General features: G+C 37.7%; 1 pseudogene; it reads right to left on the bottom strand.

The window, feature by feature from the left end:
- Positions 1-914: 914 nt before the first annotated feature.
- On the bottom strand, positions 915-1,463 carry LOC122213211 (annotated as a pseudogene).
- Positions 1,464-6,868: the final 5,405 nt, after the last annotated feature.

Below are 6,868 nucleotides of genomic sequence, written 5' to 3'. Positions count from 1 at the left end.
TTATCAATATTCATTCATTCCTCTGTTCATGGGCCATATGAAACAACAGCTGTGTATAAGCAATAAAAAAAAGAAAAGGGTCCTCTGGGATTATATGGGGTAAATACTTGTTATAGTTGAAGACATAAATAACAGAGTGTGAGCTTAATATTGGAATTTTCAAGAACTTATGCTTCAAGGCTAAGACGGGAATTATGAAATAGTTTTGTAGGGTGGCTCTGATTTCTCTCTTTTAATTTATTCCCTGTACCTCCTGCTTGAAATGGAGATAATTATACACAAACTTGTGAAACATTGCCACAGTATAAATTAAAATACAAACAAACAAACAAACAGACAGACAAACGTGTTGCAGCAGTGTTGCTGGTCTTGGCACCAGGGAATGAATAACATGAAATCACTGGTCGATTTCAAATGAAAGTAAAATATTCAAGCCTGCCTCTGGCTATTTATACAAAGACACAGAATAGAGTTGACATAGCGAGAACGATACTTGCTTTTGCCAATCTGTAATGCCTGTACAATTCACTTATTAGAGTTCATTTTCCATCACTGAATAAAGAACAATTTATGTTTAAGTTGCTAAGATCAGAAACTGTAGAAAGGCAATTATATTTCTGATTTGTCAATAATATGCCAGCAAAGTTAAAGCTGTTTCCATAGCTTAGTCTGTTAAGATATCTATATAAAATATCTCCATATTGCAGTGTATTTATAATGTAAAAAAATAATGTAATATATATACGTCATATATGTAGTACAGAGTAGGAGAATACACTACACTCTTTATTTGTACATACCATATATATTTTCACTGGAGAGTTTACAATTCAGTGAAAAATCATAAGGGTTTGCTTGAACATTTTTTTTCCGTTTTTACTTTTGTTTGCATTTATTTTATACAGAATTTACTCTCAGGCTGTAAGTTTTTGTTTCTCCAATTTCTTCGGGGATATCTTTTTCTTCTGTGCAACCTCCTCTTCTAATTTAGGAATCATTTGCTCTTTTTCAGTAAGGATCATCTCAGCGTGGCAGGGAGAGCTCATGTATGGGTTTATCTGACTATGAGCCCTATAAATTCTATGCCACATTTTGGGGGCTTTGTTCACTTGGATGTACTCAGTGACCAGAGAATCTACATCTAAACCCTTAAGTATATCATTACTCTCTGCATTTTTAATCATGTGCAGTAAAAATTCAGCACTCTTTTGGCCACCGACCCTGTGTCCAGCTCGACTGTTCAGCCTAGGCACACCTATCAATTCCACCATTGTAGTGACAGAATGGTACACATTGCTTCTGCAAAGTGACATCCTTCGGATACTTAGCGGCTTTTTGGATATGCATATACCCTTGATGGCCTGGGAAGTTTCAAATGTGTTCTTAAAGTGAACACAAAGATGTGAACCTCTTGATTTGTATGATTTTGTAGGATTTTCTGGGTCAGGTGAATAGCAAACCATTTTCAGAGATCACCTCTGGTCACTTACAGGAAGAGCTGCTTGAACATTTTATTACTGACAATATAGAGAGAGAACCTGTTGAACTTAAGTCATATTTCCAATCTGAATAAAGAAGGATTTATTTTATCTGTTTATAAAGTACTGGAAATTATTTTGGATATTTACCTAAATGTTGTACAAAGTGGATCTTTTTGTGGTCACCCCCTGTTATATATCAGGCCAATTCACAACACACAGTATGAAATAAGGAACTGATTTTACCAGAGGGAATGCTAAATGCAGGTATTCAATAAGAAGAGAAGGTACATTTCTCCCAATCCTCTCATTAGTCACATTGAAAAGCATACAAGATCAAGGAACTTTTGGATATGCAATTACTTCACTGCATTTCACTTTTCATAGTAGAAAGGGGTATCCTATGACCTTTACCTCCTTAGAAGACAACTTTTTCATTTGGGAATGATAAGATTACTGGGGCTCCAAGCAGTCTCAATGTAATTCCAGATGTTTAGAGTTGTTGCCTGGGAAAGACATCTACCCATTACCTGGAGTTCTTTGGGACCCATGGGAAGTTGGGTTCAGGAACAGCACCTCCAACCAGGAGAAGGAAGACACTAGACCTTGGAGAGAAGCAGAGTTTGGGTATATCTGCTTCTTTGAGAAGTGGGTCCCAGGTTGCAGCTGGCCCATTGTTCAGGTAACATTATACTCCTGGGGTCATCCCCAGATAGTACTGCTTGTCAAACTACTTAAAAATGTAAAACATTTATGATATTTTGATAAAGTTTGGAAGTAAAACTTATTCTAACTGATTAGCATGATCTTTTCAGAACTCAATGAAATTTGATATTAAATTTGTATATAAAATATTCAAGAAAGATAGTAGTTGTGATATCATTGTTTTTAATTTTCTCAAATGCTCTATCAAATCTGATTGGATGGGAAGACCAAAAGTCTTCTAAGCCTGAAGTAAAGGCATTGTTGGCGAAGCTGTATGATCCCAAGGAATAGAGTCTTATGGAAAGATATGAACAAGATGGAAAACTTTGAAATTTTACATTTCCCTGACTTATTTGCTAGTGGAGGCAACACTTTATATTATCTACCTATAAAACCCTTCTAATAATTGCATTTTTGATGATTGTTGCACAACTTCACAGGAGCATCCTGATTCTGTTAAGAACCAATTCCTATCACTTCTTGTTGCTTCTATACCAGTGTTTTGGAAACTGGGTGACTTTTGTCCTCTGGTGGACATTTGGCAATGTCTAGAGACATTTTTGCTATCACACTGGGAAGTCAGGTCTACTATAATCTAATGAATAGAGGCCAGAGATGTTTCTAAACATCTTACAATGGCATAGGACAATCCTGGACAAGATCTGGCCAAAAATGTGAGAAATCCTATTCAACCATAGTAGGAGTTCCTATGTTAGTTTTCCATGCTGTGGAATGATTTACCACTAACAGAAGCTTAAAACAATAAAACAATATCTATTATCTCAGTTTCTATAGATTAAAAGTCTGGATGTGGATTAGCTGGGTTCTTCATTTCCTGCTCAGGGTTTCACAAGACTGGAATCAAGGTGGTGGCTTAACTGCCAAGCTCCAAGCTTCCAAGATCCCTCAGGTTGTTGGCAGAATACTTTCATAATGGCTATAGAATCCATGGCAAAGATGGAGGGAGGGAAGGAGGGAAAGGGGAGGAGAGAGGGAGAAGGGCAGAAAGAGAGAGAGAGAGAGAGAGAGAGAGGGAGGGAGAGAGAACACCTTTTCTTCTTTGAGTCCTAGCTTTAAGGAAGCCCTGTGCCCTCTTATAAAGGACTCACTAAGTTAAGACAGTATAACTTGAAGTCAAGAAATGATTAGGGACCTTAACTGCACCTGTAAAATCCCTTCTCCTTTACCATAAAACATGACAGAGGTATCCTATCATCTTTGCCATATTCAATTGCTTAGAAATTCAAGTTACAGATTCCACCATCATTCAAGGGGAGGACATTATACAAGGGCACTGGAGGTCATCTATGGCTGTGGGTACCACAGTTCCTGTCATAACCAGCTTCAAGAGGAGACAGTCATTTTGAACCCAGCCTGTGGTTATTTCAAAATGAATAGAGGAAATAGGTTTTAACTGACAGATTCCTTGTATTGTTTTCCTGGCTTGTGAAGTGAGAATCATTATGGCAGACAGGGACAAGTAAAATCTCTGGAACTACCACCAACCCTTGTCAAAATAGTAAGTCAAAATAAAAATATCTGAAAGATGCAGGGATGGTGAATCCATTTACATCACCTGCCTGGCCTGTGTAAAGTCCAATGTGTTTGGGAAGTTCAGAGTAGGTTTTCATAAACTTAATGAGATAGTAATGCCAATTGCAGCTGCCATACTGGATACAATATTTTATTGGGGAAAATACTCAGAGCCCTGGCACCTGGTATGTAGTGACCGACCAGCCAAATGCTATTGATTACGTTACCATAAGTAAAGAAAATCAGAAGCAGTTTCCATTATGTAGCAATGACAATAGGACATCTTTATTGTCTTGGTCTTATAATATTATGTAGAGGACTTTTAGTCTTCTTGACATCCCTCATAACAACTTGCTGATCCATTACATTGCTTTATGTTAGTTGGATCCAGTAACTTAGTAAGTAGCAGGAATCCGACATGTTTTACTATTAGATGTTTCCAAGAGTGTGGTAAATAAACCCTCAAAAATTTAAGACTTACCCTATTGGTGAAGTGTCTAGAGATCCATGGTATAGAGTATTTAGGGATGTTGCCTATTAAAGTAAGGGAAACCTTGCTTCACTTTACATCACCCATCAAAAGAAGGAGGCACAGTGTTCCATGAGACCTCTCAGGTTTCATAAACAGAAAATTCTACATCTGGTTATCCTTCTCTGCCTATATTTTAAGTAACCCCATGGAGGACAGTTATGTTTGAAACCCAGAGCACAAATTTCTGCAGCAGGTCCAGATTGTGGTCAAGATACCTTACCACTTGGATCCAAAAATACTGGAAGATCTAAGGCAAAGAGCTATACTGTAGGAACATCTAGAAAGCCTCAAAGAATTCGAACATAGACTCCCAGAGTTACTACTTTAGTAATCTCATGGCCAGTTAACACATAAAAAAGCAGTGGCACGGTTTATGGGTAAACCTTCCTGATATTCTGGCCCACGCCGAGGTCGATGGCTTTCGTATTACCACTCAACGTAGCAGTGATCTTATACTAAAACTTCGAAGGGAAAATTTCCCAGTTGGCACAATTTTGGTGGTAAATACAGTTGGTCATTTAACGTGAAAGAAGAATCTGTTTGAGTACTCAACCCTTCAGTAGCAGAGGCAAATGCTGACTCCTTCTCTATCACCATTCTCTGGGGGAAAACAAGTGCTTGACAATGGCAGATTTGTTAGGTTTTACGCCTTCTCTCACAGAAACATGGCGCTTTACTGTTACCAGAACACATACATATATTCCGGGTATGGATTTGCTCTCTGTAGTGGTTCTATCAGTACTACTTTTCTTTCACTTATGAATGCTTTAGACACAGCCATGGCATCTCTTATAATAGTGCCTTTGACCAGAAGACACGCTTTTTGAAAAAAGAAAGTAAGAATACCTGCTGTGACTAATGCTTTCTATCTCAGTTTTTTAAAATTATAATACATTATAATAAATGTATTATTTATTACAATAAAGATGATGTTATATCTTGATGGTAATTTGTGACTCATCTGTGACTGAGACACAAATGTTTTGCTACACAAAGGAGAGGGTGATTACTGAAGGGTAAAAGGCATAGATGGTTGCAATCATCTTCCATTTGTCCCTCAGAACCACTTTCCACCTTTTTCCATTTTGCTCTCTGTCTTGGGAGACTGACTTGTGTAGGCTATATGAAAGGGCTTCTGTGTTGTCTGGTTTCAGTTCTAATTCAGTCAATAGTGAGCCCCACAAAGAGAGCAGAGGGAAGGAGAATAATTACTGAGTGATATAAGATTGTATAAAATCCTGATTTCTTCTCTTTTGCTCTCCTTAGGTTGGCTCTATCCTTTTGCTGAAGGTCACAGTTTGGCCCTCTCTCAACTTGGTCCTCTCCATATGATTCTGCCTTCATTAATTTGGGCTTTGGAGTATTAACAGTACACTCTATTTTTCTAATTTCTATTAGTCACTCTGTCTCCTCATCCATTTAGGTTTAAATGTGTAACTGTCCACCGTTATTAGTCCTGGGGTCCTGAACTGTCCTTCAGGGTACACTTTGTGCCTAAAGTGTTTATAGATCATCCCTTGTAAATTATTACTGTGTTATCGTAATTTGAGCCTGATACCTATTTTCCATGGTGGTCCTGTCTTTTACAATGGCAGAGAGCAGATTACAGTTGAAAGAGGGAAAGAGACAGTATCTTAGAGCTCATCCTGATATTGCTCTTCTAGAAGGAGCTAGAGGGGCGCCTGGGTGGCTCAGTCGGTTGAGCATCCAATTTAGGCTCAGGTCATGATCTCACAGCCTCCTGAGTTCTAGCCCCGCGTCAGGCTCTGTGCTGACACCTCAGTGCCTGGAGCCTGCTTCAGATTCTGCGTTTCCCTCTCTCTCTGCCTCTCCCCTGCTCGTGCTCTATCTCTCTCTGTCTCAAAATAAATAAACATTAAATTTAAAAACAATATTTTTTAAAAGAAGAAGCTGCAATCCAGGAAACTATTGAGATATACCTTTTAATTTTGGAGAAAGAGAGTCAAAAACATGTACACTCAATTAACAGTTCTTGTAGATCTGAACAGACAAACCAAATAGAAGAAATTTGGTAGTTTCAAGAGAAAAATATAGAGAAAATCAACATGCAATATTCAAAGCACTACAGAGAGAACGTTAAGGTGATATAATATTAAGTAAAAAGAAAAACAGATATTACCAAAATAGGAAAGATAGATATTTATTGAACCTTAACGGATTATGAACAAGGAGAGGGCAGGAGAAGAAAAGAGAACAGAAGAAACGGGACAGAAAGCAAAGCAAAGCAAAGCACAACAAAAAAAACTACCAAAAAGACATTCTATTTATATTCTGTTATATTCAAGTTTCCTAACAAAGATATTCTTTTGAAAGGTTTATGATGTCCTCCTTGAACTGCGGGGATATACACGTAAGGCACATTTTAAGTTTCATTTCACTGATCTACTAATGGAGATACTTCCTTTGAACATTTAGGGACAAAAAGAATCCTTATCACAGACAGAGACTTTAATGGTCTAAGCAATTCCTCCTCTGGAAGAGGTAGGGACTATAGCTACTATGGGTTAGAATTTAAGGTGTTTCTCACATACACAAACACACACAAATGCTGGAGGCTCAAAGAAGAAAAGGAAATTAGAAAAATTTGAAAATTATTGTT

Source organism: Panthera leo, chromosome A2 (assembly GCF_018350215.1).
Source record: "Panthera leo isolate Ple1 chromosome A2, P.leo_Ple1_pat1.1, whole genome shotgun sequence".
Classification (NCBI taxonomy): domain Eukaryota; kingdom Metazoa; phylum Chordata; class Mammalia; order Carnivora; family Felidae; genus Panthera; species Panthera leo.
Note: the sequence above shows the minus strand (reverse complement) of the source record. Positions and strands in the feature narration are given on the sequence as shown.